We start from the raw sequence: 24040 nt of genomic DNA on the forward strand, positions 1-24040 counted from the left end.
CATATCTCCTCCCTCTTGCATCTCACCATTGGTTTCTTACTCTTCCTTATGATGGCTAGCCAGAAGCCAGGGCCATTGCTCTCCATCACCTTATGCTGTTCTTCATGGACTGTAGGCAAGTCATTTCCATGAGAATTTCTAATAATGTAAAACCTCAGGTGAACAATTATAGGGGAACTGCAGCCATTTTCCATTGACTGTGTGTGAGTGTGTTGGGGAATGGCATTCTTTGTTATGTCTAAAACAATCCTTCAACATACAGATGACTAATAGGCGCATGAGAAGATGCTTGCTCATCATTGCTAATTATTAGAGAAAGGCAAATCAAAACTATAATGAGGTATCACCTCACACTGGTCAGAATGGCCATCATTAAAAAGTCTACAAATAATAAATGCTGGAGAGGGTGTGGAGAAAAGGGGACCCTCCTATACTGTTGGTGGGAATGTATTGAATAAATTGGTGCAGCCACTATGGAAAACAGTATGGAGGTTCCTCAAAAAACTAAAAATAGAGTTGCCATATAATCCAGCAATCCCACTTATGGGCATATATCTGGAAAAAGCAATAATTTGAAAAGATACATGCACCCTTATGTTCATAGCAGCACTATTTACAATAGCCAGGACATGGAAGTAACCTAACTGTCCATCGACAGATGAATGGATAAAGAAGATGTGGCATATATATATATATATATATATATATATAATGGAATACTACTCAGCCATAAAAAAGAATGAAATAATGCCATTTGCAGCAACATGGATGGACCTAGAGATTACCACACTAAGTGGAGTAAGTCAGAAAGAGAAAGACAAATACCATATGATATCACTTATATGTGGAATCTAAAATATGACACAAATGAAATTACGTACAAAACAGAAACAGACTCACAGATGTAGAGAACAGATATGTGGTTGCCAAGGGGTAGGGTGGGGGTAGGGGAGGGACGGATTGGGAGGTTGGGATTAGCAGATGCAAACTATTATGTGTAGAATGTATAAACAACAAGGTCCTACTGTATAGCACAGGGAACTATATTCAATATTCTGTAATAAACCATAATGGAAAAGAATATGAAAAAAATATATATATAACTGAATCTCTTTGCTGTACAGCAGAAATTAACACAACATTGTAAACCAACTATACCTCAATAAAATTTAAAAAAAATAAAAACAATCCTTTAGAAGGAAAGAGTCCTTCCTATATTTTCTAAATACAACAAACATATATTCCTTTCAAAGTAAGAAATGAAAACTTTAAAAAACCATCCAATTCTTTATAACCATGGTCCCAGGAACTCAGCATATCCACATTTCGCCTGCTTTCTCCTTCTTGTCCCTATAAGATGCAGAGTCTTGTTAAGTTAAATAGGGAGGACAGATTGTGTCTGCACTTATTCCTGTTGTTTGAGAATGATAAGCATCAAGCCATCCACATTCCCATACAGTACATTGGCAATAATACTGCTTTTCAAAAATCCACTGATTGGATAAATATTTCCTGAGCACCTACTACGTACCAAGCACCATTCTATGTGTTTGTTTGTTTGTTAAATCTGACAAGCCGGTACTGAGGGCTCCCACTAAAGGAGAATGCAGAGATGGTGGAAATGAGTGATTAGGACACACAATAGCTGTAGGTGTGACTCTAGTGACTACATAAGTTACTGTTACCGACAGTAAATTTGACCCTGAATGTGACAGTGACATGTGAGTATAATAGTGAAAGTGACTAAATGGTCAGTAACAAGGACAGCTGTTTACCCTGTTAGGGTCTACTAACATTGACTTGATTTTGTGGCAGTGAAAGTAGTTGTGTGATAATGATGGTGAAAGCAACTGAAAGGGTGACAGCTGTGCACACATTCCAACTGCTATATTGTACAGAACTGTTTGAAGTTTGTGGTTATAGAGAGGGGTCGCATACTGGACAGTGACAGTAAAAAAAAAAAAAGATGAACTGGATGACAGCAACAATGAAAATGAGTTTTGCCCAGTAGATTGAATTTGTGATTAAAACGGTGATGGGAGTCAGTCCAACATCCCTCAGAACGACACAATATCGACCCTGTGGATGCAACAGCTGTAACCAAAGAGGGAACTTCGTTTTGTACTGAGACAACCGGATTTGGGCGGCATGACTGTCAGGGACAGAAAAATTGCGTGTCAGGGACAGACAGACATAGTGAGGCTCAGTGGGCCAGAGCCGATGTGACTTAATTTGTCTGATACTGTATGGATATGACTTCATTTGTTTGGCTGTGTGAAGGTCGCAAGAGGAATTCCAACACGAAACGCATAAGGTGCGACGGTGCGTAACACGAAAAAAGAGCACAAGCAAAACTAACGCTTCTACCCGCAAGCCTCTACATCCCAAAATGGGGAGGAAGGAGAGGCGTGACCAAAATGCCTTCAAGACGCCACAATTGGTTGATACGGGTCTGTTAGCCTATTACGTCCGAGCCAAGCCTCTCCACCAATGAGAATGCGTCTGGGGCGCGGCTCACGTCACGTCTCCGCCTTGCACGTTAACTTGTTTTGGAAAAATGGAAAGAAATCTTTTGTGCCTAATTCTCTGCCGTTGTTTGAGATAAGATCTCAACTTTAGTGCTGCCCGGGCGAGGGAAGGTAGAAACCCATTAGAACTTTCCTAAGGGAGTGTGGGGAGGGGAAGGACTGGTCAAGGGTCAGAGGTCAGAGAAGCGGCTAGCAACGGGTTTGTCCCAGCGTGCTAGCATTGGTGGAGAGCGCGCGCCCCGCCCCCGTGAGGCCCGCCCCCAGCACGTGACTGTGGCGCGCGGGGCAGGCCGGGCCGCCCCCTCCTTGCTTATACCCCTTCCGCGCCGGCCTTAAAATGGCCGCTTGCTGGCGTCTCTGGCGCTGTTGAATGGAGAAAGCTTTATTGTTCCCTTCGGGCAGGAGTGTTCGTGTCCTTTATGGCGCTGTCAATAAAGAACCGCAGTTTGAATCGGTGCTGAACAGGTAACCATAGAAACGGGGCTGGGACTCAGCGTGGAGACCCCTTTTGCAGCTGTGGCCTAAGAGGCGCCCCGAATGAGGGGCGAACAGAGACCCCCTCGGCGTGGCGAAGTCCGCTGCGCTCTGCCAAGTCCCGGCCGTCTCTCCCCGCCCCGGGACGTGGAGCCCTGGGGCGGCCCGCACCCCGAGCGCAGGCTCCGCTGTCGTCTGTGGCGGGGAGAGGCCTCGGGGTCCCGGCCAGGACACTCGGCCGGTCCTAGTCCCCGCTTGGGGCCTGTTCTCCGCCTGGGACCTGCCCTCAACCCTCGTCGCCTGCTACTCGGCGCGATCGGAGGCCACTCCTCGCAGCTGCTTCTCGCACTTTCACCCCTCCTCCCCTCCCGCCAAATCCCGACCCCGGGACCCTGGCAAGTTAGGGTCTTGGGCCAAATCCGCCCCTCACCCCTCCCCCGTTTTTGTCAGCCGGGAGCTAAGAAGGTTTTACATTTTTTTTAATGGCTGTGAAGAATATTTCACATAATTTGTGACAGTTGTATGAAATCAGATTCTGATGTACGTAAATGAAGTTTTATTGGAACACAGCCGTGTTCATGGTTTATGTATTGCCTATGGCTGCTTTCCTTCTACAAGAGCAAAGTTGAGTAGTTGCAACAGACATCTGATGGCTTTGATCCCTTGGCGCACGAAGCCGAAAATGTTTTTGGCCTTTCACAGAAAAACTGTGGCGGCCCCAGCTCTAGACACAAGTACACTGGGTCGGTGTTGTCCTCCAGGGATTCCTCAGGTCCCTTCTCACGGAGTGGGAAACTCTAGTTACAACTGCCCTATGCACCCAGAGCTCTTTATTTGACCAACCACTCTGGCTTCCATTACCTTTTCTGGTCTTATTGGTGTATTATTCAAAATGGAATTGTTTCTCCTACTTTGAATAACAATAATACCATTCTACCGAGCGCCTACGGTAAGCCAGTTGCTTATTTATATTCATACACAGCTTTTTTGTACCAACAACTTTTTAGAAGTGTCCGTGTCTGTTTTGCGTAAGAGGAGGAAGCCCAGGTTCTGAGAGGTTAAGCTGTTTAAGAGTGTAATAGATTATAGGTCTGGCAAATTGAGCTCTTCCCTGGGAGCGCCCTGCCTGGGGACCCATGTCGTTCTGCTTGGACTTCATTCTTTCACATCTCTCAAACTGGGACTATTGGTTCTTCCTTGGAATCGAATCCAAATCTTTGTAGGCTTGTGGAGATTTAATTACAGCCTCAACTGAAAATTTTCTCTACTTGGCTAAATCATCAAACTTCTGCCACACCCCACTTCCTAATTTAGACGTTGTTTTTATTTTTATTTTTTATTTTTAACATCTTCATTGGAGTATAATTGCTTTACAATGGTGTGTTAGTTTCTGCTGTATCACAAAGTGAAGCAGCTGTACGTATACATATATCCCCATATCCCCTCCCTCTTGCGTCTCCCTCCCACCCTCTCTATCCCACCCCTCTAGGTGGTCACAAAGCACGTAGCTGATCTCCCTGTGCTATGCGGCTGCTTCCCACTAGCTATCTGTTTTACATTTGGTAGTGTATATATGTCCATGCCACTCACTTCTTCCCAGCTTACCCTTCCCCCTCTCCGTGCTCTCAATTCAGTTCTCTACGTCTGCACCTTTATTCCTGTCCTGCCTCTAGGTTCTTCAGAAACTTTTTTTTTTTTTAGATTCCATATATATGTGTTAGCATACGGTATTTGTTTTTCTCTTTCTGACTTACTTCACTCTGTATGAGAGACTCTAGGTCCATCCACCTCACTACAGATAGTTCAATTTCGTTTCTTTTTATGGCTGAGTAATATTCCATTGTATATATGTGCCATATCTTTTTTATCCATTCATCTGTCTATGGACACTTAGGTTGCTTCCATGTCCTGGCTATTGTAAATAGTGCTGCAATGAACATTGTGGTACATGACTCTTTTTGAATTATGGTTTTCTCTGGGTATATGCCCAGTAGTGGGATTGCTGGGTCATATGGTAGTTCTGTTTTTAGTTTTTTAAGACACCTCCATACTGTTCTCCATAGTGGCTGTATCAATTTACATTCCTACCAACAGTGTAAGAGGGTTCCCTTTTCTGCACACGCTCTCCAGCATTTATTTTGTAGACTTTTTGATGATGGCCATTCTGACCGGTGTGAGGTGATACCTCATTGTAGTTTTGATTTGTATATCTCTGATGATTAATGATGTTGAGCATCCTTTCATGTGTTTGTTGGCAATCTGTATATCTTCTTTGGAGACATGTCTATTTAGTAGACGTTGTTCTTTTATAAGAGTTGTTCCCAAACCTAACTATTCATCACTAATTTAACTAACAAATAGATTCAGAACACCCATGCTTGCATGCATACATTTGTTGAATCATTCAGTATTTGTCGAGCACCTAGAATATACTAGCGATGATTCAAATCCCTGAAAATACAGTGGTGAACAAGATCAATGTAATCTCTGCCCTTCCATGGAATTTAAATTCTGTAGGGGCTTGGACAGGTGGCATATAGGTAAACAAAGATAATTTCATATATAGCTGTCATTGCATCATAATAATAAAATTAGTAGTTAATATTTATTGAGTGATTCCTGTGTGCCAAGGACTTCACTGTGTGCTTTATTTCCATGGCTTATCTTTTAATCCTCACACCAACACTATGACATAGGTAGTATTAATATTCCCATTTTAAAGATGAGGAAACAGAGTCAGGAGAGATGACCAAGGTTACATAGCTAATGCATAAGGGAGCTGGGATCTGAACCTAAACTGATCACACTAACCACCCTGAATTATTCCATCTGTTTGTTATCTTTCCTACTAACTTGGGAGGTCTTGAAGGGCAGGGACCACACTTCACCTCTTCTTGTATCAGCTGCTAGCCAGTGCCCACAACCTGGTAGTTGGTAAATAGTAAATAAATCCAGGCCATTCACTGAACAAATATTTGAGTGTCTGCTATTTACCAGGCACCACTGTGGCTATGATTATCAGGGTGAAACATGGACCCAAAACCGAGTGTCTTAACACAGTGAAGAGGTAACAAAGTTACTCCAGATTGTGGCAACAGCTATAAAGCAAATGAAACAGTGTTGACCTGGGAGACCACCTATTATTACCAGGATAGTCCCCAAAGACCTCTCTTCTGGGTAGTTTAAGCTGAAACTTGTTGAGTGACCAGGATCCAGTCCAAAGGAAGGGAAAGGGGAGAGAATTGGAGAGGAAGAACTTTTCGGTAGGTTCAGAGACTGTGAGCTGGCAAGAACTTGGAGAGTTACAGAACTGAAAGAAGCCAGTGAATGTGTTGTGTTTCACAGTCTTGTGCTCTGAGTCCCGGCCCTGTACCCAGCTTTACTGCTGATAGAGCTGCGTGCTCTTGGGCCAGTTACAGGTTATTGTCTAATTTGTCAAATGTGGATAATGGTACCTTCTCAAAGGATTGTTGTGTGTTTTCTTTTTGTTACACACATATTGCTGAATTCCAATTAGAGAAAACTAACCACATTTGACCCCAAATGGAAACTTACTTAAAGTGATAAATAATAACAAAAATTCAGAAGTATGTTACAGATGAGGGTGTGTGTGGGGGGGGGGCTGTGCATGGGTATATGTGTGTGTGTTTCTATCTTTGGGGGGAGGAGAACAGATCTTATTTTTTTCTTAATGTTTTGTTAAGAGAGGAGCTTTTCCAAATAGGATTTAATTTTTTAAACAAAATTATACAACTGTCTATGGAGAGCGTTTTTCATCATTTTAGTGTTTTAAGCTTGAAACTATTTGTGTTCCTTCATTCTAAGAAAATGATAGGCTTCTTCTAGTTGGTAGTAATTTTAGAATTTGTTTGCAAATGATTTGGGGTTTCCTCTAAAAGTTTTGAAAATAATGTTGCATACTTTAAGCAGAATGTTGCATGCTTTAAAGCAGGTAGACTTTTTGAATAGGTAGAAATAAATGATGATGTTTGGGCTCATGACCGTGCAAAATTACAGAGGCAGTAATAAATTGAGCAAACCATATAGGAAGGTCAGCAGTGTCAAGTTTCGTTTTAAACTGTATCCAGTAACCATATTGCACGTGTCATCAGAAGATGTAATTCAGCCCAGCAAATGGAGCAAGGAACTGGACGGAGAGTGGCATGTTAATGCAATGTTAACCAACAAGCCCTGAATTAAATTGCTATTTTAGGTTTGGGTGGGACCTTCACATTTAAAGTATTGCAGTTTTACTCTGTGATTTGGGTCTGTTGGATTCCAGTAAAGAGTAGGTGGTAACACTAGCTTTGAAGGATAATATAAAGCTGCAGGAAGAGCCAGGGCATACCAATTTGTTTTTCAATCTATTTTATTTCAGTTCAAAGCATCATTGCAGACAGGCAGCGCAGGGAAACAAGCCACACTTTGGCAATACTCACCTGCTTTTGGAGATTGAGGAAGACTGGGTATAACCAAAGTGTGGCTTATTTTCCTGGACTATCTATCTGCAAAGGTGCTTTGAACTGAAATAAAACAGATTGAAAAACAAATTGGTATGCCCTGTTGCCTCATACTATTTACATTACCCTTCTGGAGTACTGCCTGTACCAGCACCCTGGGGGGAAGCGGTGACCCTTCAGCCTCTTTCAACTCTTCAAGAGAGTGAGCTCTTTGATTTTCACAAGGAAACTGAATTGGGATATATTGTTTTCTGGATCTCCAATAGCCTGCCTTCTAAAGCCATCATCTTGATAATGTGGAGAAAGCAAGCTATAACCAAATAGAGGAAAGAATTAAATATTAAGGCATTTAAATTCAGAGATGAGGTTGTCACTTTCTTTAAGTCATGCAGAGGGTGCGGTATTTCATTTGCAGAGAGTGTGCAGTTGTAAGACTCCTACAGCTCTCAAGGGAGAGAAAGGTAGGGAAAGAAAGCTATCTTTCCTTACATTTCCCTAATGTTTTTATTTAACTCCATATCCTCAAAATCATGACATCAAGTATTTCATTTCCATAGATAAAGTAAATATGTTATTGCTGATCCACATCAGCTTGTTAGTCTGGGGTAAATGGTCAAGTTGCAAGGGATCCATGAATCCTTTGAATTTGCCTGCAGATTTGTGTGAATGCCATTTTTTTTTCTGGGAAGAGAGCCCATTACAGGCATAGCTTGGAGATATGGCGGGTTCAGTTCCAGACCACTGCAGTAAAGTGAATATTGTAATAAAGCGAGTCACATAGAAAATACTTTATTGCTAAAAAATGCTAACCATCATCTGACAATGCATGGTTGCCACAAACCTTCAATTTGTAAAAATTGTGCACTGTCTTCAAAGCACAATAAAATGGTATTTTATGGTATGCTTGTACTGCAGTCAGGTCTCAGAGGGGTCCTTGACCCTTCAAAAGGTACAGAGCCAACAATGAACATGTAACACCACTGAACCGAAACAGTGAGGAGAATCCCCCTAAAACTAGTACTTTCTATTGCTCTGGGACCTTGACCTCAAAGATGTAAAAGTATCTTTTCTTGCTTTGTTTCCTGTCTAAACTGGTCAAAGATAGTTGAATGTTTGTGTATAATATAGGCATTCACCCAATGAGGTGCTTCAGGGATACCTTAGAGATCATTGTCGTTATTTTATATGAAACTGGTGAAATGGGGACATGTTGTCTCGACAACCTGGTTAGCAGATGAACGTATTTGTTTCTTCTGACAGGTGAAAGGAAGAGTAGTAGAAGCCCAGTACTTTGGCTCTAGGCATCAGCTTTTTGCAGGTGGAGTCAGTTCCTCAGGGTTAGGAAAGTAGGGTTAAAAGGGAGAGAGGAGGAGAGGGATAGATTCAAGGAAGCAGAGACAGGCGGCGAGGATGCTTCCCCTGCATTTGTCCTGGAGACCCTCTGTGTCTGTGACAGTAGAGCTGCTATTTTGAAACCAAACTTATCTCAGAACTTGTCTAATATTAGGACCTCTGAAAAAGTCAGTTTGTGATGTAATTTCTGGTTTTATTAGTACCCGGAAGGAAAAAAAAAAAGGAAGGAAATATCTTTTAAATCTTTATGTTAGGATATTTTGTAAAAATGGGATCTCAATAGAAAATGGCTTAGGCCAGAGTTTGGCCCGTGTTGTGTTTACCAATTAGTTGCTTACATTTAAACATGAGAGATTTTACATCTGTCTGACCCCTGAAGGTGTTTGCATGAGTGACTTCTGCTATAAGTTCTAGAATCTGGTTCTGGGACATATAATAGGGCATGTTTTATGAAGGAAAGGGCCCAACTAGGTTGAGGGAGATTAGAAACAAAGGATTATAAGTGTGAATAATAGCTTTTGAGGCTCCAAATACTGGTTACTTGACTTTTTTTTTTAATATAAAAAACAAAAATGAACAGTATATGATTCTATTTCTGACTTTGAGAAAATTTTACAAGAGGTAATCTAACTCTGCAGTTTCATCTGTTTCTCAGCTTTCTAGGACTGTGGCCTGACAGTTGGGTCTTCCTTCTTGACTCCCTTAGCCCCCTGCCCCCACTAGGGGCTCTGGAAGCAGTGAACTTAGCAGTTTTCTTCCATCCGGTACTTCTCTTGGGTTCCTGGTCTCAGGGGATGGCACCACGGAGCTGCCAGAGACAGAAACCCGGGAGTCATCCAGTGTTCTTCCCCTTCTCTCAACTCTCCACCCCCTTCCACTCCCCACCCACAATGGCACACATTTTTTAGACTGCAAGCCTGTTGATGTCCCCTTTCTCTTTTGGCTAAAGCCACTGTAATCTCTTGTCTTGGATTACTGCCGCAGCAGTCTGTAGCTGGCCAGCCAGCTTTCCACCTTTGTTCCGATCCAATCTATTTTGTGCACTGTTGCCAGTGATCTTTATAAAGCACAGATCGGAACACCTTACTCTCCAGGCTAAAACTCCAAGATGGCTTGCCTGCCCTCTGTGTGGTTACTTGGCATGGCTTGGGCTGCCCTCAAGCCCTGGCTGTGCCCACCTCAAGCCTCAACTCTTAGCGCTTTCTCCACTCCCCTCTTACCCTTCTACTTGAGCGTCAGTCATTGACACTCAATGGGCAACATGGAACTTCACCCTTCCTGGACCGTGGGCCATGCTCTGGGGCTTTCGGGCTGTTCCTTCTCTCTGGATTTCCCTGGCCGTGTTATTAACCAGGCAAGTAGCAATGCTGCTGTCTGTCCTGACCATTAGATTACTGAACGTTGTTTTCGTTTTCTATGTGGTTCCTTTTGTCCTTAGAATATATGCTATTTGAGTTGTATAGTCAAACACTGTCCTAAAGTCACTTCATGTAATTATTTTCTCTATGTGGTTATGCCACCAACTTGATAAACAGACCCATTTGTTTTAAAACTTAAGAATTGATTTAAAAAATCTGATTTTGTTTTTTTAACTATGAAAACCATTTACATGTTTCCAAGATCAAAACTATACAACAAGGTATATTCATAGAAGTTTTTATTTCATGCCTGACCCTTCTTTTCTGTTTCTCTTGAGTCTTGCTGCCAGAGTTTTGGGGTTTTGTCAGTTTGTTAGGTAAGAAATAACATTTCAGTATAGTTTAATTTTGTTTTCTCCTTTTGTGAGTTACAGAATATCTGCCCAATGTCTGTGGTATAAGTTACAAAAATATTTTTTCCAGCTTGTCACATGCCTGACTTTACATATGTAGTGTTATTGCTGTACAAAAGTTTTACATCTTTACATAGTCATAATGATCAGTCTTTACAGTGTATTACTTTAGATTTTGAGTCAGAGTCTGGAAGTTTGTGCCACTCTCAACTTATGAGGAATTCATTAATGTTTTCTTCTAGTACATATATGGTTTCACTTTTTTTTTTCTTTTTTTTTAGTATCTAAGACTGATCCATTTGGAATTTATCTTGGCATTTGGTTTGAGGAAGGATCCAATTTTATCTTTTTTCCAGTGGCCAGCCAGGTGTCCCAGCACTACTTATTAAAAGCTCTTATCTTTTCTCCACTGATTTGAGATGCTTTCTTTAGCAGATACTAAACTCCTATGTGCATTTGGGTTTCCTACTGGATTTTCTGTTTTGTTCCATTGATTGTCAATTCATATGCCATTACAAAACTATCTTAATTTTAGAGGCTTTGTAATTTGTTTTACTGTCCGGAGGGGCTAGTTTTTTCATATTGCTCCTTTTCAGAGTTTTCCTGGCTGTGTTCCTTGTTTATTCTGCCATATGAGCTTTGTAATAAATTTGTCTAATTTCCGGATGAAACAACTTGATGGTATTTTTATTGAGATTATGTTAAATTTATAAATTAGCTTAGGGAGAACTGACATCTTTATGATGTTGAATATTTCTATCCAAGATCACGGTCTGTCTTTCCATTTGCTCAAGGCTACTTTTGTGATTTTTCAAGAGTATTTTATGTTTTTCCTTATATGAAGTTTGTTTGCTTCTTGCTCAGTTTATTAGACTTTCATTCTTAACTTTTTAAAAAAATAAATAATTCCTTTAAGAATCCCTCCAGAACTTCTCAGAGAAGTGATATACACCCACATACTCAAAAATTTTTGCATATCGTTTCTGGTGGTTCATAGATACCCTGCTCCAAAAGCCCATCCCATTATATTGTCCCCTCAAAACCCCTTCTGTTGTCTTTCTTCCTCTCTTTCCCATTCTCAATACCTAGCTCTGTGTCCTGCATACTGTAGGCAGTCAGTACATATTTGTTGAATGGAATGAATAAAGCAGTAAGGGGAAAAGCAAAGTGAATAAAAGAGTGAGAAGCCTGTAAGAGCTATATTTGGGAAGGTTTTCCTTGCACAGTTTTTCCTAAGTCTGCAGTCTGTAGCCTTAATTCACTGATTCATAGCATTTTGCTCTCCTCCTTATCCCCATCCCAGAACTTAAAAAATACCATGTTGATAATAATAGTTAGCATTTAATGAACACCTAAAAAGTGCCAGGCACTGTACTAAGTGTTTTACACAATTTCTTGTAATCCTCACAGCAACTAAGCAATAGATACTATTATCCCCATTTAAAAAATTGTTATGGAAATTTCAAACATAAAAGTGAGAATAGCATTATGAGCTCCCATATACATGTTCACTCATTTTGCACTTGAGAAAACAGGTTTTGAAAGATTAAGTAACTCAAGGTTACAGAGCTAAAGTCAGGTGTAGAACCCAACTCTTTTTAGCTCCTTATTAAGATTGTTTTTAAAATTTTAAACTCCAGCTGGCCAGGGAAAAGCAGAAGCAAGGGAGATGGTCAAGAGCTATTCTTCTAAACTTTAACTGGTAGTAGTATTATATTAGTCTTCCCTTCTAATTCACATCACAGATATTTCCCTCACTTTTACTGTTTGCAAACAGTAATCCCTCCTCTCTCTCCCTCTTTATTGCTTCTCTTATGTTCTCTGCTTTTGCTCTGCCTTCCCTTTATCTAGTTTTATTAGTGCAATCTGATCTTAGTTCATTTTTAAAGGCCTGTCACTGTTTTGAGTACCCAGCTCCTAGCATGCTGTTGGGAACATAGTAAGAACTTATAAATTTAAACAACAGTGAAACTTGCTGCTCTTATTCATTTAGCCCATAGGTTTGGTACGGTACTATAACTTCTGAATGATGCTCAGAAGCCCTGGCAGTCATTAAATTTGACCACCTAGACACAAGCTGCTCTTATAGCTGGTACTCTGCTGTCAACTGCCCTCAGTTCCGGTCAGATTTAAACCAGAGGGAGACTTTCTAAGGTCAAAGTCCAAGACAGCAGAATAATTGGCCCCTAGAGTTCTGGATTTTTTTTTCCTGGGCAGCAGAAAATGAAGATTTCCATGTATTTCTTTGAACATTTTTGAGCAAATACTATGGTATCCCATAGGCTCTTTCCAAACGTTAAAGACAATAGAGAAGTTATCCTCTTTTGCTTTTTTTTTTTTTTTTAATGTTAGTTCTTTAAGTTAACCTTCTTGTCATAATCCCTGGTGATGGATGGGAGAAAGATAGAGATGAAAATAATTCCCACTTCTTCAAAGGCAAGAGAAAAAGCTTACAGTACTAAGGGGAGAGGAGAATGGAGTTCATGTATGAAATATACACAGAAATGTCCTGAAGGCTGGGTGATCTGAGTACGGTAATAGGACAGTCTCATAGGAAGTTGGGGCTTCATAGACTCTTCAGTGCTTCTGCTGCTTAACCAGAATGTAGAAGAAAGAGAAAAACAAATACAGTATGCTAACACATATATATATGTAATCTAAGGGAAAAAAAAAAAGTCATGAAGAACCTAGTGGTAAGACAGATGGGAATAAAGACACAGACCTACTAGAGAATGGACTTGAGGACACGGGGAGGGGGAAGGGTAAGCTGTGACAAAGTGAGAGAGTGGCATGGACATATATACACTACCAAACGTAAAATAGATAGCTAGTGGGAAGCAACCACATAGCACAGGGAGATCAGCTACGTGCTTTGTGACCACCTAGAGGGGTGGGATAGAGAGGGTGGGAGGGAGACGCAAGAGGGAGGGGATATGGGGATATATGTATACGTACAGCTGATTCACTTTGTTATAAAGCAGAAACCAGCACACCATTGTAAAGCAATTATACTCCAATAAAGATGTTAAATAAAAAAAAAAGAAAAGAAGGATTTTAAGCTGAAAGTGGTCTCTTCTTCCCAGCTGTGCCATAAACTCCTTGAGAGCAGGGAGTTTGCTGATTTCTTCTCTGTGTAGTTCCAAGCCAGTTAAGGCCATTTGGCTGAGCTCAGTAAAGATCTGCTGGACAGACAAGCACACACTGTCCACTGACTAGGCTGGGAAATGGGTCTTGGAGCTTTGCTGGGACGGCATGGGCTCCACATCCCCCAGTGGCACTGTTACCAGCTGTATGGCCTTGGACAAGTCAGGGGGCCAGAGTAATGTGTGTATGGTGCCTCATATAGCGGGGAATAAGTAGGCTCTCAATCAAGGTCATCTGTTCTTCCTTAAAAACTACTTCATTTACTGTGTATCTTTGCACTGCCTCTGAACAGAGAAGTTACCAAAAAAGCAGGAGAAAGACTCAAGGATCAGGAGCTTCACTGCTTTTTAAATTCTTAAGCTTGGGCAATATCCAGTGGTAAAGGTTCCGGCTCCAGAGTCAGACAGCGTGGGTTCATTTACTGACTGTGCTGCTCACTGGCTTTATGATTTGGGGCAAGTCATTTAATCTCTCTAGGTCTCCACTTTCTCAGTTAAAGTGGAGTTAATAATAGTAACTACCTCCCAGGTTTTGCAAAAATTATATAAGAGCACCCATGCAAAATGCTTGTCACAGTGTCAGGGATATAATAAATCTTCATAAAATGTTAGCTCCCATTGTTAGGTTGCTACCTTAACCCTTCCAAACTATGTCTTTCTTTTCCCCCTTTCCATAATGTCTTCCTCATTGCTTTCCACTTAAATATATATCTGAGTCATAGTTAACAGAAGAGTCTGATTTCTGTTATTAGTGAACTGGAAGATCTTAAAACACTTCTAGGGCCTCAATTTCTTCATCTACAAATGAGGGAATTGGAGCAGGTGATTTCAAAAGTTCTTTGTATCTCCTATTAATTTTCAGTGAGTTAAAGGCTTTGTGTGAAATCTCTCACATTATATAGTCCAGCATGCTGTTATGAGAGGCCTAACCCTCTCCCTTTCCTAGCTTGACTCAGCTGTGAAACTAGCAATGTGATTGTCTATAAATTCTTTTTAAAAAATTATGTAATATTTGACATACAGTATATAGAAGATACATATGTAACTTATATAAGTGATGAGGCAGAGTGATTAAAAACAAGTATATCGGACTTCCCTGGTGGTCAGTGGTTAAGAATCCGCCTGCCAATGCAGGGAACACGGGTTGGATCCCTGATCTGGGAAGATCCCACATGCTGCAGAGCAGCTAAGCCTGTGCGCCACAACTACTGAGCCTGCGCTCTAGAGCCTGCGAGCCACAACTCCTGAGCCTGTGTGCCACAACTACTGAAGCCCACGCACCTAGAGCCCGTGCTCCACAATGAGAAACCGCCGCAATGAGAAGCCTGCACACTGCAACAAAAAGTAGTCCCCTCTCGCTGCAACTAGAGAAAGCCTATGTGCAGCAACGAAGACCCAACGCAGCCATAAATAAATAAATATTTAAAAAAACGAAAAACAGTTTATCTGTGAACTGATCACACAGCCCAAAACTGTAAAAACAAATATTTTGGCAGGTGTATTTTTATGCTTCCTTTTAACATTTAATGAATATTTACAATGTTATAGGAATTGCCCTTCATGTGCGTTGACTCACTAACAGAGGCTTATTAATGCTTACAACTACCCCATGAGATAAAGCTAATATTATCCCCATTTTACATATGAGGAAACTGAGGCCCAGAGAGATAAGCAACTTGCCTAAAGTTGTATAGCTGGTAAGAGAGGCAGAGCTGTGATTCACCCGCGGGCGAGCTGTCTCTACAGCCTGTGCCCTAAACCTTTACTGTTAAGCACACAGCCCCTGGAGTCACAAGGCCTGTTTTGGTATTCTTCAGTTTCTTGAGCTCTTTACTCTTACATTAGATGGGTGTCTTTGATTTTGGAATTTGCTACTGTGTGGTTGAGATTTATTCCCCCCTGAAGAAAAGTGTATTATAATCAGATTGGTGAAAACTCAGAACTCATCCACATTTTCAGGTCAGGACAAAAGTGTCAGTGATGAAGCCAAGGGTCTTTTGTAACACCTAAGAGGTTGAATGTGAAAGCACTGAAGTGATGATTGCTTGTTGAGAGTCTTGACTGCAGGATGGAAGAGTCGGCATTAGGTGCAATGCAGTCACAATCCCCAGCCACTCATTAGATGAATATGTTGCTCAGGAGATTTTGCAGTTTGGCCTGTGAAGAGTCATCGGTGATGAACTACTGGACCAGAGCAGCATGGCCTGGAAAGGCAGGGGAAAGGCAGATAAGTCTCTCAAAGCCTCCTTCCATTATAATAGCCTTGAAAAATTGCTTGTTTCTATGAATTAGACAAAAGGTAAGAGAACACAAGCAGTTTGTTATGCCAAACAGTTTGATGTTTTGCCTCATTGTTTTGAACACCTCAAAAGAAGAGTTTCATTAGAGATTGAGAGAATCTGGAAAAAGAAATTAGTTGAATGTAATGGTTATTATAGGCTTATCAAGAATCAGATGCTAGCTGCCAGTTTTGAGACGTGAAAAACAACCTTTCTAGTGGTCCTTAATCTCCTGTCTCTACCTCCTTGAGAATATGGTGGTGAGGTGGTGGCAGTGATGATCATGATGACGATGACGCTGATGCTGATGCTGGCAGCTAGCAGCTCATCAGTTTACTGAGCACTTGCTGTGTCCCCAGCATATGATGCTGGTGCTTTAGCTGTGTTTATTCATTTAATCTTCCAACAACCCAGTGAGAGAGGTACTATTATTACCCCTATTTTGTAGATGAGGAAGCTATGCCCCATGGAGTTTAGGCGATTTTCCCAAGGTCACGCTTTGTAATTGGGCATTCAAGCTTCACACTCAGGTAGTCTGGCTCTAGCTCCGGCCTTTAACCACTGAGCTACACTGCTGCTCATGACCTGTCTCCCAGAAAGTGTGCAGTTGAATAACACTGTGTGTCCAGTAACTTAAAGAGCATTATAGATGCCTCTTCCCCTTCCCAGTCCATGGACTTGGGTTCAGACCCCACCCTAGAGTTATGTAAATTCCTTGTGGGCAGAGATTATATCTTATTTAACTTTGCTTGGTACATGGTAGGAGCTAAATAAATGTCTAATGAGCGTATAGTATGTTGCAAATGACACTAGCTTTGAAGTCAGACAAACCTACCTGGGTTTTTTAATTTGCAGGTTATAAAAATAATGCTTGTTTACTGTAGAAAAAATTTGAAATATATGAAGAAGAAAATAAGTCCCCCATAGTGATACTACCTAGGGATAACCACTATTAGCATTTTAATATATTTTCTGTTTTTTTCAATGTAAATGTATATATGCATGTGCATATATTTTTAAACCAAGTTGGAATTATATATACAGTTGCATCCTGTTTTTTTTTCCTTTTAGTATGTTGAGAGCATTTCACCACATTATTAAACATCTTCAAGAGCCTAATTAAAAATTTTTTATTTAGATATAATTCACATACTATACAATTTACTGTTTTAAAGTGTACAATTCAAAGTCTGTGTAACTATCACCACTTTCTAATTCTAGATCATTTTCATCACTCCAAAAAAAAACCCCATACCCACTAGCATTCACTCCCTAATCCTCCTCCCAACATCTAGCAATCACTAATCTTTCTGTCTCTATGAATTTGCCTATTCTAGACATTTTATATAAAGGGGATCATACCCTATGTGGCCTTTTGTGTCTGGCTTCTTTAACTTAGCATGTTTTCAAGGTTTACCCATGTTTGTAGCACTATCATTATTCCGTTCCTTTTTATGACTGAATAATATTCCATTGTATGGATAAACACAATTTTGTTTGTCCATTTATCAGTTGATGGACGCTTGAGTTGTTTCCACTTTTTGGCTGTTATGTATAATGCTGCAGTGAACATTAATGTACAAGTTTTTGTGTAGACATATGTTTTTATTTCTCTTGGGTATATACCTAGGAGTGGAATTGCTGGGTCTGTATTTAACTTTTTGAGGAGCTGACAAACTATTTTTCACAGTGGGGCTACCATTTTACATTCCCACCAGCGACATATAGGATTTCCAGTTTCTCCACATCCTCAGCAATGCTTGTACTTTTTGTTTGTTTGTTTGATTTATTATAGCATCCTAGTAGGTGTGGAGTGATATCTCATTGTGGTTTTGATCTGCATTTCCCAGTGACTACTGATGTTGAGCATTTTTCATGTGCTTATTTGCCATTTTTTATATCTTCTTTGGAGAGATATCTGTGCAGGTCCTTTGCCCATTTTAAAATTGGTATATTTGTCCTTTTATTGTTGAGTTGTAAGAGTTCTGAATACCTTATTCTGATATACTGTGTTTATATATTCTGGATACCAGACCCTTATCAGTTATATGATTTGTGAATATTTGTTCCCATTTTGTGGATTGTCTTTTTACTTTCATAATAGTGTCCTTTGATACACAGAAGTTTTTAAATTTGATGAAGTCCAATTTATTTTTTTTCCTTTGGTTACTTGTGCTGTAGGTACCATATAGAAAGCCTGATTTTTAATGGCTACATGATATTCTATAATATGTCTGTATACCATGTTTACTTTAAAAATCTCATACATCTAAGTTTCCAGTTTTTTACCATTAAATCTATTGCTCTGAATACAGTGTGCATAAATATTTTATTATATCTCTAATTATTATTTCTTTATAGATAGATACTTAGAAGTGGGTCTAAAGGAATAAACATTAACAATTTTTTTTCTTCTAATATCATAGAATTCTCATTCTTTTTTTAATCTGTAATTTTACAACTGATATATATTACAGATATATTCTGTAAAACACATCCTGGTAAAACATTCAAACAGTGCACGTAAAGTATATCCTCCTCAGTACCCCCAAATTCTCATGTCCCTCTCCAAGGACATTTTTTATACCTCTAGATGAGCAGATTACTTACTAGATTACTTCCCTGAATGATTTTTACCAGTTTACACTCCCATCAGCACTGTGTAGGTACCTCATTGCTCCCTTCCCTGCCTTATTAATGCACATATTATTTTTATCATAATAGCTAACACTTATTGAGCATTTACTGTTGACAGGCACTTTGCTAAAACATTTAAGATGCATTATCTCATTTCGTCTTCGCACCAAAACTGTAAAGACGTTAAGGCTCACGGTGATTAAAGTGACCTGCCCAGGGTCACTGAGTAAATGTCCAAGTTAGGCTTCAAACCAAAGTCTGCTAAATCAGAGTCCATGGTCTAAAGCCACTGCTTCCCAATGAAATATTGTCATTGAAAACTTTTCCAATTTGCTTGCCCCTAAATAGTATTAATGTTTTAATTTGTATTTCTTTATTCATCAGGGTGACCTTTTTATTGGATTATTGACTGTTTATTTCTTTTATGAATTATCTGTTTTTCTTTGTCCATTAAAAAAATTTAAATGTTAATTTTTTTCTTATTTTTGTATCATCTTTCTACTCTAATATTAACTGCTTATTTTTCACTTCATATGACATGAAGTGTTCACTGGTTTATCATTTATCTTTTAATTTTGTTAGTGGTGGTTTTTTGGGAAGTTTTCATTTATATGTAGTCAAATCTATTGATCACTTGTAAATTTATTGTTTCCTTTATGCATAGAAAGGCATTCTCCATCCTGACCTTAGTTAAGTTATTCATGAATATATTATCTTTTAAATATCTTAAATCGTTACTTAAATTGTTTTTTTTTTTTTTTGATGTGGACCATTTTTAAAGTCTTTATTGAGTTTGTTACAATATTGCTTCTGTTTTGTGTTTTGGTTTTTTGGCTGGGAGGCATGTGGGATCTTAGCTCCCCAACCAGGGATCAAACCATACCCCCTGCACTGGAAGGCGAAATCTTAACCACTGGGCCGCCAGGGAAGTCCCTTGTTTTTGTTGTTTTTGTTAAGTCACAAACCTCCCTTATAGTTCTACTAATGACAGTGGATTGGGAAATTTGCAATCATATATTCCCTGAGATACTTTTGGGCAGTTTTATGGCTTGAGGATAATTATTTTCTCATTGAAAGATCTATCAATGACTGATATTTAATCAACATTCAAAGAAAAAGATAGTAAACCATATAACACGCCTGGTGCTAGTGGCTGCCAGTCTGTCAGATACATAGGAAGCCCTCCCCACCGAGGGCCTGTTGTATATACTTAGGAGTTTGGTACTTTGGTTCAGGTGCTAGCTTGAAAGACCAGAAACCTGGGTCCTGGGTCTGGCCCTACCGTTGCCTAGATACGTGACTTGCCATGTCACTGAATTTCTTTCAGTTTCTTCATCTGGAAAATGAGTGGGCTGAATTACATAGTCTCTAGAGATAATTCTAGTTGCAAAATTCTCTGATTTTTATTATCCTTCTGATCAGGAATCATTCATGTTTGTGATTGATAAATAATTTTTTTTTTTAAGTTTTAGTGATCTGTGGCAGAGTGGCCTGAAGGAATGCAGAGTAATAGGTGGAAGAAGTGCATGGGAGGAAGGAAGGAGGAGGTGAGCGGACCAAGGGAGAAGGAGTAAGGACTGAATCTGGTACAGTGGTGTCAGGCAGATGACCCAGATGGAAGTTAGAAGGTGGATAAGTTCGGAGTTGAGCGCTTCATTGGGCTTAGGCTCCTTGAAGGAGGAATAGTTCTGATCTGCTGTGGATAGAGGTTTGGAGCACCGGAAGAAAAGCCTGAGGGCGGGAGCAACCAGAGGGTACTGCTTACATTCTGAGAGACTGAAAAATTAGCATGTGGTCAGTGCTATTAGTTAGGTGCACAAGGTCATCTCAAAGACAAAGCTAAGTTTAACTGTATCAGAAGAGAGGCTGGAGCCGCAGAAGAGTCCAGGAACTTGGTATTGGAAGGGACAAGACAGAATGTCAGTTGGCAGTGCCCATGCAGTGGACATTGACCCTCAGACTCTACCTGCCCAGTCTGGGGCCCAAGCATTTGCTTCCATGGCAAAGACAGATGCACCAGGCCACCACTGAATGTTGAGAGATGTAGTCTCCTCTGTGATTCCTAAAAGGCTTTCTGATTATACTTGACCTTGCCGCTGGAATTTTTTCACAGATGACTGCAGAGAGTAGGCATATTTTACTAATAAATGAACTAATAAATTGACTTTCTGATTTATATTTCTTCTCTTTTGCAATAAGTTTAGACAGTACTATCCAAACTCCCCAAGTCTGATTAATTTTGAGACTTTTACAGGATAGGGTGTTTGTATCTACGAGGTTGATAACCAAACTAGACCTTTGGTAAATTAAGTTCAAGCTGTCGAGGGAAGTCTCTTGCCAGTCTCTTCCTGGCAAGCCAGCTGGCCTGTTCCAATAGCACTGTTTCCCAGATACGCATTTCCATCCATCTTTTAGCAGAGACCAGCAAAAGACATGGCATCTCAAATGCAGGTGATCCTGTCAGGGCATCTAGCCGCACATCTCTGTCTGTGAGAGGAGTTGAGGAATGATAGCACTGAGCCCAGAAATCCTCTCAAGACTAAGGTAGTAATTAAGAACAGGGAGCCAGGTAGATCTGCATTTGAGCTTTGCTCTAACTTAATACCTGTATGGTCTTGGGCAAGTTGCATAACCTTTTTGGACATTAGTTTCCTCATCTGTGTATTAGGGATAATAATGGTGTCTACCTCATAGGGATGTTTGGGGAGTTAAGTGGGAAAATGTATGGACAGAGCTTAGAACAAATGCTGAACATCGTTACCATCATAGAGTAGTTAATGACCTTGCCAAAGGCATTCAAGAGATTCAAGGATAGGAAAAAGAGCAGAGATCAGTGGATTGGGCAAAAAACGATGTTTTAATCACCTCCTCTTCACCTCGTTGATGAGGGAGGGATTCCTACCCTAGGGTTGTGGGGATGGCTAAGCACACAACATTGGACACTGGCAGATGAGACTGAAAGCAGTTTATACTCACAGCCCCAGAGGAGGACACAGAGGGTGTACTCAGGAGCAGAGTTAACAACCAGGGGCTGTGGGAGGCAGGCTTGTAGTATGAAGAAGGCGGGTGCTTTCTGGTTTATGCCAGAGGATGGGATTGGCTTGTTTGAATAATTTTGGGGGCTGGCAGGGAACTGAAACCCACTACCCAGGAATAAACAGGAACAGTGCCTGGCCCCTCTGATAAGGAGGATTGTTTGGCTAGGGGACCTTGTCCATGGGAGCAGAATGGGTACTGGAATTTGTGGTAAGGACATTTGAGGCCTTCTTGATTTTACCAGCTGTCAAGGCAGCACATAATATTAAGCCTTAATCTTTAGACTTTATACCACCAAAGAGAAGATAGGCCTTGAAATGCTGTTCGATACAGCTTTTAGGGGATCTGGGTATGGAACGCTATGGAAGACAAGCAGAGTTGTTCTGTTCTGTGGGGGAAGACAGATGGGCGTAGTAGTTAGAATGGAAATGTCACAGTAGGTCATATATGGTGTCATGAGCCCAGATCTCTTCACTGTGTCCAGTTCAGCATACATTTATTGATTGGCTGTACCATCCTAGGACCTGCCAGGGCTTAACCAGGTTCAGTTGACCACTTTAGATCAGGAACAGTTTGACCTCCATTTACTTTGGCAGCAGCCAGGGAAGCTTGTCTAGCCCTGGAAGTCCGGGTTGCTGGAATGCATTCTAAAGGAGTTTTGGTTGGTGCCAGGCCACAGAGCTATTCACCTAAGGCCTGGTTATTAGAATCCTCCGTATTTTGTAGGTTTTATTCTTAAAGCTGTTCTGACTGGAGCAAGGGCAGGTGCAAAAGGGAAGGTTTTGAGGATGACTTGGAACTTTTTAGAGGTGAAGGGTTGCTTAAAACATATTTGATAATAATTAGATGTGAAAAAATGTGATTTGAGAACAGGCAATGTTGTATAGTGCTTTGCTATTCAGAGAGGATTCCTTGGACTATCAACATCTGAGTCAACCCAGAGCTTATTAGAAATGCAGAATTCAGATCCCACTGCGGACCTCCTGGATCAGAATCTTTTCTTTGACAAGATCCCCAGGTGATTCTTATGCACACTAAAGTATGAGAAACTGTTCTAGTGGGTAGAAGAGCATGAGCTTTAAAAGGCTCAGTTAGACTGGATTAAAATCTCAGTTCCTAAAAAAAAAAAAAAAAAAACTCAGTTCCTCTACTGACTTTGTATGTGATCTTGGGCCTGTTCCTTAACCCCTCCACTGTTGGGACTTAATTATAAATTGGGTTTAACTGTCTTGCTGGGTTATTAGTATTAAAGGGGGTAACATGTAAAATGTGCTTATTAGTAGCTCTTGTGATTACTTGATAAATAATATCTTTGATAGACTATGAAAAGAGAGAGCAGGATACCATTACGGCTAACTCTGTTCACGAGACATGAATTGGTAATTGAGAAAAGTACAGTCTCCTGAGCCGATGGGCCAGTGGATGTGGTTGGCTCACTAAACAGTTCCCCTCAGGGTGAGACTGTAAGTGTACTTGTTGAGTAACCAAGAGTTGACAGCTATACTTCTTAATGGCTACTGAGCTCTTGGGAGGGAGAATAATCTGCAGAAGTGGTAGCTAAGTCTTGGCCTCCAGTGAGGCCTTCACATTATAGAGAAAAGAACTATGGCTTGAGAATTGAGACGTGGGCTCAGTTATGCCCCTCGTTAGCTCTGTGGCCCTTAACAAGCCATTTAACGTCCCTGAGCCTTAGTCTTCATCTGTAAAACAAAGGTAAATGGAAGGATGAGGTGTAAATCCCAGAATATAGCAAGGTATTATCGCTACTTGATATGTACCATAGAGCTCAGTAGGCAGCCTCCCAAATCCCCAAAGGTGACTCTTAGGCCGATTCAGCTGCTTTAGAATCTTCAGTACTGAAATTCTTCAGAGCTGTTCTGGCTACCTGGATTTCCCAATGACCAGAACGTACCTTAGGAAAGCACACAGGCCGTTCAGGTATTGCTACAAATCTCAAAGATTGGAACAGTAGTAGGCTAGCATTTGGGATGGAATGATGATGATAGTGATGATAATAATATTAGAAACAACAGTGACAATACCTATAAAAAGGTGCTACCTGAACCCAGGAGCATCAAATACAAAAATCTGCATCCCTTACACTATATATATTGCTGCCTTTCAGGCCCGCAGGGTAAGAGAAGAAACCAAATGACAGCTGCTTTTGAACTTGAGCAATGTGGGCCTGCTAAAAGCTACGGTCACCCTTTTCTAACCTCACCAATCCTCCTTGCATTCTCAGAAATAATTGCTAGTGGTTCTCTTTTAACTTAGCTGATTCCTTAGATACGTTACATTTTAAATCATCTTTTTGTGTGTAGCACATGCCCCATTTCTTGTCTCTGAGTGTGTGATCTTT

At 40.6% G+C, this 24040-nt stretch overlaps 1 protein-coding gene across 3 annotated transcripts in view; it reads left to right on the forward strand.

Moving 5' to 3' along the window:
* Positions 1-2862: 2862 nt before the first annotated feature.
* ZBTB40 (zinc finger and BTB domain containing 40) overlaps positions 2863-24040 on the forward strand; it is an 82895-nt gene continuing 61717 nt past the window's right edge. For all 3 annotated transcript variants that reach the window (XM_068539113.1, XM_068539115.1, XM_068539114.1), the window contains exon 1: positions 2863-2993. The gene's annotated coding sequence lies outside the window, so the exon portion shown is untranslated. The remainder of the gene's footprint in view (positions 2994-24040) is intronic.

The sequence above is a fragment of the Eschrichtius robustus genome, chromosome 3, assembly GCF_028021215.1.
Source record: "Eschrichtius robustus isolate mEscRob2 chromosome 3, mEscRob2.pri, whole genome shotgun sequence".
Taxonomy (NCBI): Eukaryota; Metazoa; Chordata; class Mammalia; order Artiodactyla; family Eschrichtiidae; genus Eschrichtius; species Eschrichtius robustus.